This window comes from Euphorbia lathyris, chromosome 6, assembly GCF_963576675.1.
Source record: "Euphorbia lathyris chromosome 6, ddEupLath1.1, whole genome shotgun sequence".
NCBI classification, from domain to species: Eukaryota; Viridiplantae; Streptophyta; class Magnoliopsida; order Malpighiales; family Euphorbiaceae; genus Euphorbia; species Euphorbia lathyris.
Genome location: NC_088915.1, coordinates 65,597,069 through 65,609,080, shown reverse-complemented (window position 1 = coordinate 65,609,080; position 12,012 = coordinate 65,597,069). Strand labels below are relative to the sequence as shown.

Below are 12,012 nucleotides of genomic sequence, written 5' to 3'. Positions count from 1 at the left end.
CCAAGGTCTGCCATTACTCTAAAGAATGGCGGGTGACGGACCTGCCATGCCTTATAAACAGACGGGTCCTTGACCCGCCCAAGCTAAATACAGCGACTTTCAAAGCCACTGTTTTAGTAGTATTTGGCCTATTTTTTCTCGCTTTGTTCAAATATGCATGCATTTTTGTTTAATTTCAGGAACCGGACAACGTTTGGATTGGTGACGAGATTGATTATAGTCCATATTTCATTACAAGCGTATTTTTCCACACAAGTATAGAAGCGATTCAGTGGGCTAAAGCTATGGCAATTAAAAATGGTTTCAAAATTGTTATCTCTTCGCACAAACACGACGAAATTGAAAAGCTTCTAAGATGTTCACGTGGCGAACGATATAGAGGAAATACGAATCCTTTATAAGATGATTCACGTAGGAAAACTAAAACTAAGGCGTGTTGGTGTCCTTTCCGGATCAAAGTCAAACAGTTGAAAGATTTTTCGGGTTGGGAGATCATTGTTTATGCCGGAGAGAAGGGTAAGCATAATCATGAATTGTGTGTTTATCCACAAGGACACCGATAGATGAGCGGACTCAGTCCTGTATCGAAACAAATTGTGCATGAAATGAGTTCGTATCAAACAAAATCGTGTGCTATTATGACGGCACTTCGTACACAACATCCCAAAGACAATCCAACAATAAAGCATGTATATAATTACAGAAACCGATTGATGAAGGAAGGGTTTAAGGGTAGAGATATTATTAGTCGGTTTTTCCATCTTGCCGTGGAGAATAATTATTCTCATTCTAGTGTTGCTGATCCGGAAACAGGTATGTTAACTCATGTATTTATGGCACATCCATCTTCTATTAAGTTATTTCGAACATATTACTGGTATATTGGAATGGATTCAACGTACAAAACCAACAAGTATAGAATACCATTCTTTGAAATTGTTGGAATGACTCCATGTAACGAAAACTTCAAGATAGCTTATGCTATTATGAAGGATGAGACCGAGTCGAGCTATCGTTGGGTCATGGAGGATGAGACCGAGTCGAGCTATCCTTCTGTGCATCTGCCATCAATTTATCTGCTCCTTTGGTCCTCCGAGCAGAAGCTGTGATACCACGCTTATTTGATTCACGATCAACAGCTAAAACATCGGGCTGCAAAAATGTATAACAAAATTAAAATTACAAAACAAAATAAAATAAATATTAAAAAATAAAATAAATATTAAAAAAAACGGACGGGCCAAAACAGCCCGTCCAGGCGTAATGGCGGGCCAAACGGCCCCCCAAGGCAGGGATTTTGCCTTGGACAAAATCCCTGCCGGCCCGCCAAGGCAAAATCCATGTGGCGGGCTGAGCCAAAATTCCCCTGGATATTAGTTTCAACTTTTATTTTGTTCTGAATATTAACCCCTCTCTTATTTGGAAAACACATAGGAAAGAAAAAGTAATGGCGGAAGAAAATAGAAGATTAGGGAGATGTGTAGCGTGCACATCTTAAAGGAAAGGCTGCACAGAAGGATGTATCATGAAACCTTATTTTAGGGATAATATCACTGAGTTTCAGTATGCGCTAGGGCTTTTTGGGCTGAGTAACATTAAGAGGATACTCAGAGATATTGGGGTCGAAGATAGACCTAAAGTTGTTGATTCCATCATCCAGGACCCTGGATGACCCGGGGCTCAAATATATCAGCAAAAAAAATTCAAAACGTCAACAAAAAAATTCGAAACATCGGTAACTATTATTACATGTCTATTTTTGATAACTGAATCCTACATTTGTACAATGTTTGATAACGTTGCAGAATACGGATTTGTCCATTCTGAAAAGACCAATATGCTAATATGAAAGTAATGCTAATATAAAAAAGAAATTCACTAAATATAAGAAGGAAAAAGCCTATGTCCTAATACAAAACTTGAAGGTCCATTTTGTTTAGAGACCCTCATTTGGTCCATTCTGAAGAAACAAATGGTAATTGCAGCATCAGCAACAACTCATCAAGCAGCAAAGGAAAAATCCCAATTCAATCAATCTAAAATTCATAATCCCCAATTCAATCTAAAATTCATCAGGCATCAAAAGCAAAAGCAAAAGCAAAAGAAAAAAATCCCAATTCAATCAACTCCAATTCGATCTAACATTCATAATCCCCAATTCAATCTAAAATTCAGCAGGCAGCAAAAGCAAAAGCAAAAGAAAAATCCCAATTCAATCAACTCCAATTCAATCTAATATTCATAATCCCCAATTCAATCTAAAATTCATCAAACAGCAAAACCAAAAGCAAAGAAAAATCAAGCAGCAAAACGAAAATGAAAAATCAAGCAGCAAAAAAAGAAAACGAAAACTCTCACCTTGCGTTTCGCGTTAAAATAGCAGCGGCGACTGAACGGTGTCCGGCGATAGCGACTGATATCGGTGGCAGGCCGACGGTGGAGACAGTGGCGGAACCTCCCTTTTGTGCGGATTCCCTTGCGTTTGCGTTGCGCCGGCTGTGTGCGAGAGGCTTAAGCGTGATGCTCGAGTCTCGACCTAATTCAAGGATTTAAGGTGCTGTGTTTTATTTTGCAGTTTATTTTCATTAAAAACAAAAAGACGTCGTTTTGATCATGAGCAAAACGACGTCATTTTGATATAAAAAAAAATTTCCCCCCCCCCCCCCCCCGGCCGGTTGCCGGGGCTCGAGCCCACCCCAACCCCCCCTGGTTCCGCCCCTGCTTCTGTGCAGCCTTTCCTTTGAGATGTGCACGCTACACATCTCCCTAATCTTCTATTTTCTTTCGCCATTACTTTTTCTTTCCTGTGTGTTTTCCAAATAAGAGAGGTTAATATTCAGAACAAAATAAAAGTTGAAACTAATATCCCAGCAAGAAAGAAAGATGACTACCTTTGAGAGTTTGGTTCCTTTTATTTTGATTACTACCTTTTTCATTTTTTCCTTAATAGTAATTTTCTATAGGCAATAAATAAATAAATAAAAAGGAAGGCACATTTAAAGATTCCTAATCAATTGAAATTAATTTGAATGATAAGGCTCAAATCACATAAATTAGATATTGAGTTTAAATTTTCACAAGAAAATAAAAGTTGAAGAAGGTAATTACATTTATTTTATTACAGCAGGACTAGTTTGGAGTGCGGTTTCGTTAAACAGTGAAGCTAAGCTGTAATAAAATATCTTCCTCTATTTCCTATTTTGATTACTACCTTAATAGGAATTTTTTTAAAGGAAATAAATAAAAAGGAAGGCTAATTAGAAGATTTCTAATCAATTGAGATTAATTTGAGTGATAAGGATCTCAGTGCAATTATTTCAAATCCTCACCCTTAGGTGATGTTTGGTAGCTATTTTTTCATGTTACTGTTTCCCTTTTCACTTAAAAAATAAGTGTTTTTTTACGTATTTGATTAGTAACATTCTGTTTGTTTTTTTACTCCTAAAAAGTAGTTTTTACACGAGCAGAGAATCCCTGCTTTTTGGAATAGCAGTTTTTTCAAAAGCAAACCGTAATCACAAACAGTCAGTAGGTAAAACAAACAGACCCTTAATTCAAATAAAGGAAATATACATTTTTTAATATTGATTTGATTATTTTGGACAATACAATATCTTTGAGTTTTGGCCCTATACTCAGTAACAAAAAAATACCCTTTACAGACAGAATTTTCTACTTTAAAAAACGGTTTCAACCGTAGGTAAAAGGAAATTGAAAAAAGGAAACTGAAACTGATTTAATTGGGCTTGCTTTTTATCCTTAGTGCCAAGTTTGCTGTAAAAGAAAGTACAGATAATAAACTGATTTAAAGAGATATAAAAGGAAATTGAACCTATTTTGAAGAAAATTTACTAAAAACTCAATCAAAATAAGAGAGACCATTATTAGATAGAAACCAATTCTTAGAACATGAGAAAATTTCTAATGTTTGGCAAATATGTACTACATAAACAAATCAATCTAACATCTTGAAAACGCTTACCTGAAACGCTTCGTCTTATGTCCTGCTCGGGAGATAAACTTGAACCATTAGTAGTTTCATATAAAAGCAATTTATGTGTAAATGTTTCAACATACTATAAGTTCATATAAGGTATTTGTTTAACATGAAATATGATAGCTATGGAGCAAACCTGGAGGAATTGAAAAAAGGATCAGAACCTTTGCCTCCTCTTCCAATCACTTAAAGGGAACCCTAAAACCTGTCGACCAAACAGAAACGATAAAATTACTAAGGTTTTAGAGAATCGGAACTTGCCTTAAATTAGTTAAAGTCGGCCCATAATGATATGTTGAAGAAAAGAACAGAATGCAAGAGGAAAATCACATGCCACTACCTAAAATTAATCTCAATCAAAGATGCAAGAGGAGAATCCTTCATGAAGAAAACAGTTGAGATTAATAGATTGCATTACTATCTATGCCATAAGTTATCTATATTCTATACTATTTTCTGAGCCTTCCTCAACGATCTATACATGTAAACTAAATTCGTATAGTACTATGTAGAAAGGAATAGTGTCATCTCGTAGTCTAAATATTTAATTATTGTCAACAAATATGAAAATTTACAATGCAAATGGAAAAAGAAGAGAAGAGTTGAAACCTGAGCTGTAGTTAGATTAAGACTTTCCCATGATTGCAGCTGAATGGGTGCAGAGTAGCCCACCTACGGAAAAACATGACTTAAACCAACAAGAATATGTAATGAAATGAACCTGAAGTTGAGAATGAACAACTTACACAAATTCCAAATTGAAAAGATCCACAAATAGCAACTAGTGAACTAAGAAGAACCATCCAAAGTTGCACTGATCTTTTGCCAGCAACATCCTCGTATACATACAATTTGATCAGATTAGGCTAGGGTCAGCCCAAAACCAATGCGCACCTATGTTACTCCTTCGCTCACTCAGAGGGGTCACTGGGCAAGGCTTGGGTGGTCTCCCTCGTAACTGGCTTGTGGAAATTTTGGGTCCACAAATAACAAAACTAGGGTCATTAAGCATCATTCAAAAGCGGATCCTGACATTCCGACAAAAGGTAGAGGTCATTTGGTATGGGAGAGGAATTCTTCACTACATCTTCATGGAACTGCCACTGATTTGTCCGTAATAGCTCATACACCGCTATTTGTCCACATAGCATTTCTCCTATTTTCTGGATTTTCCTTCTCCTAATACCCAAACACAAAGAATCAATAGAAATTGTAGAATATCCAGTCATACTTTCCCATGTTTGCCAAACGGTTCACATCACACTCATCAAACCATCTTCTCGCACACTTCAAATTTCAAATTAGAGTTAGCTGCATTTCAAATTTTCTCTTTAATCAAAGCTGACCTGTGAATTGTGGCGCAATAGTTCCAAGAGTGAACCTGGAAAATTTAAGAGATGACAGTACGAGTCTATATTGCTCAAGAACAGGTTCTACTGAAGCCTTTATCAACTCAGACGCTGCCTACAAACATCAAAATTTCGAGACACGCATATAGTCCTATCAAAAGAATAACACAAACAGTAACTTCAAAAGACCGAACTTAGAAATCACTTAATTTCCTATACCTAGAGCCGTATACATCCACTTAAAAGACCAAAAAATGGGATCGAAAACAGTTCTTACCTCATTGAAATAGGGCCAGATCTTTGTAAGATGTTGATTGAGCCAAGTCTTACCTCAATGAGTAAGGTGTGTCTTCGCTCTATTCCAAACCTCATCAAAACAGAGGAGACATAAGCACTCACATAAAAGTTCTTAAGTATGAAGAAGCAGAGGAGATTAGACCAGACAACAGAGATTTAAAGAAATACCTCAATGATTTGAAGACAACGGAGTTTAGATTAGATTCCAGAGGACGAAATCAGCCGATGGACACCGATGGAATATCAGAGAGAGAGAGAGAACTTAGGGGTGATCTTCTTCCGCCTCACATAGCAATGACCTTTGTTGCCGTCACAGAGAGAGAACGAAAGGTAAATTAGGGAGCGATTAGGAAGAAGCTAATTTAGGGTTTCCTCACACCAGATTAGCAAAACAGAGGAGATCAGCGGAGGCGTTCACGAGAAAGAGAGAAGAGGCGAGGTAGGGTTGGATAGTGTTTTAGCTTTTCTTTCACTAAATTAAAAATAAAAAAAACAAATTAATGTTTGGCAAATATGTAAAGGATTGTGTTGTAAGGGTAAAAACAAAATTAAGAGTTAAATTTTCAATAACAATAAATATTTTGTAGTGACACTTTTCAAAAGTGCATTTAAAAAAGCGTTGGTATAGGGGTTTTTTTTGTAGTGATTGTGTTTCGAATTTCTACTTAGATTCGGAATTGTTGGGACATTGTGGAGACAAAAATTATATGTCAAGGAAGAGACAAAAATTGAGTTTAGGAAAAAATATTGATTGTGGAGATCGTAATAAATTTGAGAAAAGAGCTGTTCAAAACAGTTGTTTGATACGATTAAATTCGGTTGAAATCGAATAATACGAAAATCTTGGTTCTGAGAGAATTGGAGGTTTAGAATCAGTGGAGGACTTCTAAAAATGATGTGTAAATGATTTTTAATTAAAGATGGCTCGAATTTGGGGTTTGGAGCATCTCGGATAACGAAAATAGCTTGAAGGTGAGGAAGAAGCCAACAATGGTGAAAATCGATTTGGACACAATTGGCTCAAATTGAGGATCGATAATGTTTATCTAGACTAAATAATACTCTTGGAATAATCGGATTGGAATTTGTAGAAATGTATGCAGAAATTAGACTAGCTGGTATCATTTTATCGGTTGAAGAGCTAAAGCAGATATTTTCGAAAATCAACACCTTTTGTTTGCAGAAAAATCGAATAATAGAGGCGGCTTATAGTGAGATTAAGACTGATTTTGTAGAAAATGATGGCTCGTGGCTGCTCAAATATTTTTTTGAAAAGAGACTGGTCATAATAGTTGTTTGATGTAATTAAATTCGATTGAAATCGAATAAATGCCAAAAATTGGTTCCAGATGAAATTGGAATCAATGATTAGTTTGTAAATATGATTTAGATAATTTTATTTGATATATAATGTATATAGGAAAAAAATTTCAAAAAAAATAAAGTAAGAATATATATAAAAAAAGGAGCAGAGTTTTATATTAAGGGATAAAAGAACAAAAAGATTTAAGACTTAATATATACACACTAATATGTTCCTACAAGTTAGTTTTTTTTTTTTTTCTTATTAACAATGCTGGAAAAATAAAGCATAAAGGTCAATCAAAATCAATTAACCTTCCATTCTTTTCAAATTAAGCAAAATGTTCCCTATACTAGTTTTAAGTAGACCTGTACACAGGTTTGGGTACGTGTCATGGCCTGTCCAGACTTATAGATCGGGTTTGGACAATGAAAATTGATCATAAACCATGCCTACCAAAACCCGTCTATTTTTTAAGGGGATTTGGGATTGATAAAAAAACACGGGCCGGTCCAGCCCAACCCGCCACTTAATATTAATTATTAATTTATATACAATATTAAGTACAATTTTTTTATAATTAAAAATATGTATATATTTTTAGTTGAGTTTATATGAGTTGGACTTGAAATTTGATTTTTAAGCCCGACATCAGCTCGGCTCGAGCCCACCTAAATTAATAGTGGGCTTGGCTGGGTTTGGACCGAGTATTTTTATATGAAATACCTGTCACACCCGACCCTAAACGGCATCGGGTGTGAAGGAAAGATAACACAACGATCTATGAATTTGACTCATAAATTTTAACTTAGATAAAAATTTATTTAACTATTTGGCTTGGACTTGATCATTCTATCAAGCTTCTTACGTATCCCGAATGTCTTTTAACCTTTCAACTGGGAATCAAAGCCACGTAGTTCTACCTATTTTAAATTATAGCTAGCTATAGTTGGATTTTATGAGCACAAATCAAATACTTTAAATTAATATAATTAACAAACTAAAAAAAAATAAAATTTTAGTTATTAGTTTATTTATAGACTAGATCACAATCAATAATTACTTGTTCGAGCACTTTTACTTAACAATTATTGCAGAACAATCGTATCATCACTAACATAAATTAAACGCAAACACTAACCCATATTCAGTCAGTCTATTAGTATTTTTATAAGGCACACACTACCAAACAAGATCATACCATTACGATATGATGCTACGCGTGTACACGTGTGGTTTCGTTCAACTCAGTAAAAATAACCGTTGATTTGATATTAGTTATGATCATAAAATAGTGAATAGCTTAGCTACTTTCCCCCCCAAAATCTGAACCATTAACAATTCTATCACCGGCATTTCCTATCAAAAGAATCGTTCCAAATGACTTAATCAAAGTCTAACCCGACTCTGGTTACTGAACAAATCACTCAAAACCAACTCAATAACAAAACAACTCTTTTTTTATTACCGAATAAAAGAAAATGTCCCTAATCTGCAAAAAGCCCAGAAAATCAGTATTGGAGGTCATCTTCCTCCTTCCTATTTCAATACGAACCCCAAGTGGACAACCCCAAAAACCCGTGCTCTCAGTTCGAAGAACTCAGACAATCACAATTATTATTTTTTTGGTAGAAGACAATCACAATTATTTAAATTAGAGTTAGAAAATTATTATTAGGTTTTACTAGACATGAAATTTATATTCTTTTATCAAATAAAAAAAATGATAAAATATACTATTAGACTAAATAAAAAATGGTAATCTGTTCAAAAATGAAATAATAATGGTAGTAACTTGTAATATGAAATTATCATTAGTATATGGTAGTATAAGAAAACAAATTAAATGTATCATTAATAATATCAGATTATAAAATTTGAAAGAGTATATTTCCAAAATTCTAATTTAACCTCCAATTCTTCTAATTCGTGTAATTAAACCTCATTTATTACATTTTTATTCCTATTTGTTACTTATTATTTCGATTATAAAAATTCACTATATTAACCAATCTCGATTATATTTTTTATAAAAATATAAAAAAAAATTAATCTGACACTGTTATCTCGGATCTAATCAAATTAAATGATGTCTTCGAAATGTTATTTCGAAAAATAATTCAAATTGCTATGCAATTTTCTTTAATTTTAATCATATACTTAAAATACTATCTATTGAAATCAATTTTCATAAAATAATAATAATAAAACTAGACACGGACGTGACAATCCCGGTAGGCCCGGTCCGATCCATGGACATGTCTAGTTTTAATTGTTAATTGACCCCTTCTACAATTAACTGCGATTACCAAAGATTATTGTTATATAAAAAGCTTCATGTACTCGTCTTCCAAATTTAAAGTGCTCAATTTTTTATTATTATATATCTAATTAAATTATTTTTATAATTTATTATTATATTTATCCATCAAATATCTAAAGTCTAAAGGTGTAAAGATCTAATTTTTATTTTTTTTATTATTATACATACGATATCTAATTAAATTATTTTTATTATATCGATTATCTCAAAAATCCAGTTAAAGTATTTTATTGTTTCATTTTGTAGAAACGTTATTTGTTATATAAAAATATTAATTTTTTAATGAATATGATCCAATTTTTCATTTAATACAAAGTCTAAAAAATGTTTAACACAAATGTAATTCGTATTTTGCCTCCATTTTTTTCTTTACAAATCTTAATAAAGGTCTTTTTTTTTTAACATATTATCCCTTAAGAGTCTCTACTAATTAAGGACAAAACCAATAACTTTTCTACCAGTTTTATGTTTTAAGGAAATCGATAGATTAGCTACTAGTTTTAAAATAAAAAAAAAATAACTTTAAAAAATAAAATTTTGAAACCGGTAGCAGCTATACTATTTTAAAAAGCAACCAAGCTGGTTACTTCTCATAGGTTTTGAAAATTTTTAGAAGTAAAAATTCAAAATTATTCCCCATATATTTAGTAATTTTAATTTAACTTCAAACATTAATCTTTAAACTTTGTTATTTGATTTTAAAAGTGGTTATTTAGCTCTAACGTACGAAATAGTATAAATTTAAACCTAACATTTTTAAAAAAAATCAATTTTATCTTTATGTCACTGAAAATTTTAAAAAATTGTTTTGACTGTTATTTAACTGTCATTTTTTACTTTTCAAACTTCAATTATGTTATTAGAGTAATTAGATAGACTATTTTATAAGTGTAATTAGAGTAATTAGCGGAATTATATAATTAATGTAAATAGAGTAATTAGAGGAATTAGGGTTTCTTCATGGATTAAACCTGTCCTCTTTGGTATGGCTCCCTTCAAAGCCCATAGTCCGGATGGGTTCCTTGCAGGTTTCTTTCAACGCTTGTGGGCATGGTTGGATAGCAGGCAGGGCTGATCCTGATAATTTATGGGTCATAGGCAAAATAATAAATAAAGGCCCTTTAATAAAAATATTTTACGCAAAAAAAGTTAAAATATATTTTAATACATGATAAATAAAAAGTATTTCATTATTAATTTCTTATTTATATAATCTAGATAGGTAATGTGTTAGGTAATTGGTATAAATATATAAATGAGCCTCCCATTTGATCTAGTTATGTAATTTTTCCATTAGTTTGTAGCATGCCATTGACATTGCTGTAGTTTAATTTAAAAAAATATTACATGCAAGAATTCAATTGAATCTGTTTCTTTCAAGGTTGAAATTGAACATATATTATTTTACGTAAAATTGTTATTTTTATAAAAAAAAATCTAAAAAATTTGAGAAAAAAATAGAGTTTTATGTAAAACTTTTAAACTTTACCTAAATCTTTTATTTTTATATAATTTAAGTAAATTTAGACTAATTTTACGTAAAATTGCATTTTTACTATAAAAAAACCAATAACGTTATGAAAAAAGACTAATGTTATGAAAAACTTCTTAATTTACGTAAAACCTATGAACTTTATGTAAAACCTTGTGAAAATTAGAGTTTTACGTAAAACCTATGAACTTTACGTAAATCTTTTATTTTTAGATATAATTTAATTAAAGTTTGACTAAATTTACGTAACTTTTTAGGAGAAAAAAATTCACAAAACTTGTGAAAATAAAGTAATATGTAAAATCTATGAATTTTACATAAATCTTTTATTTTTAGACATAATTTAAGTAAAGTTTGACTAAATTTACGTAACCTTGTTATTTGAGGAGAAACAAATCCACAAACCTTGTGAAAATTAGAGTTTTACATAAAATCTTTGAACTTTACATAAATAATTTATTTTTAGATATAATTTACGTATACTTTCACTAAATTTACATAACCTTTTTATTTTAGGAGAAAAAAATTCACAAACCTTGTGAAAATAGAGTTTTACATAAAACATATGAATTTTACGTAAATCTTTTATTTTTAGACATAAGTTACATAAGGTTTGACTAAATTTAAGTAACCTTATTATTTTAAGAGAAAAAATCCACAAACCTTATGAAAATAAGAGTTTTACGTAAAACCTTTGAACTTTACGTAAATGTTTTATTTTTAGATATGATTTACGTATAGTTTGACTAAATTTACGTAACCTTTTTATTTTAGGAGAAAAAAATTCACAAACTTTGTGAAAATAGACTTTTACGTAAAACCTATTAATTTTACGTAAATCTGTTATTTTTAGACATAATTTACATAAGGTTTGACTAAATTTACGTAACCTTGTTATTTTAGGAGATAAAAAATCCACAAACCTTGTGAAAATTAGAGTTTTACATAAAAATCTTGAACTTTACGTAAATCTTTTATTTTTAAACATAATTTACATAAGGTTTGACTAAATTTACGTAACCTTGTTATTTTAGGAGAAAAAATCCACAAACCTTATGAAAATAAGAGTTTTATGTAAAACCTTTGAACTTTACGTAAATGTTTTATTTTTAGATATGATTTACATATAGTTTGACTAAATTTACGTAACCTTTTTATTTTAGGAGAAAAAAATTCACAAACTTTGTGAAAATAGAGTTTTACATAAAACCTATGAATTTTACATAAATCTTTTATTTTTAGACATAATTT

At 31.6% G+C, this 12,012-nt stretch overlaps 2 long non-coding RNA genes across 6 annotated transcripts; both read right to left on the bottom strand.

Moving 5' to 3' along the window:
* Positions 1-652: 652 nt before the first annotated feature.
* On the bottom strand, positions 653-2,652 carry LOC136232397 (uncharacterized). Its single transcript, XR_010690488.1, has 2 exons — positions 2,359-2,652; positions 653-1,152 (listed from the first exon to the last, which is right to left on the bottom strand). It is a non-coding gene; the product is annotated as an uncharacterized lncRNA (long non-coding RNA).
* Positions 2,653-2,678: 26 nt separating this feature from the next.
* Positions 2,679-6,132, bottom strand: LOC136232396 (uncharacterized). Of its 5 annotated transcripts, XR_010690484.1 has the most exons (8): positions 5,812-6,131; positions 5,624-5,702; positions 5,344-5,461; positions 4,744-5,176; positions 4,607-4,669; positions 4,134-4,202; positions 3,983-4,004; positions 2,679-2,804 (listed from the first exon to the last, which is right to left on the bottom strand). It is a non-coding gene; the product is annotated as an uncharacterized lncRNA (long non-coding RNA). The 5 variants fall into 5 exon arrangements; XR_010690487.1 differs by lacking the exon at positions 2,679-2,804 and having other exon boundaries at positions 3,978-4,202; positions 5,344-5,497; positions 5,624-5,713; positions 5,812-6,132; XR_010690486.1 differs by lacking the exon at positions 2,679-2,804 and having other exon boundaries at positions 3,978-4,202; positions 5,624-5,713; positions 5,812-6,132.
* Between the last annotated feature and the right edge of the window lie 5,880 nt (positions 6,133-12,012).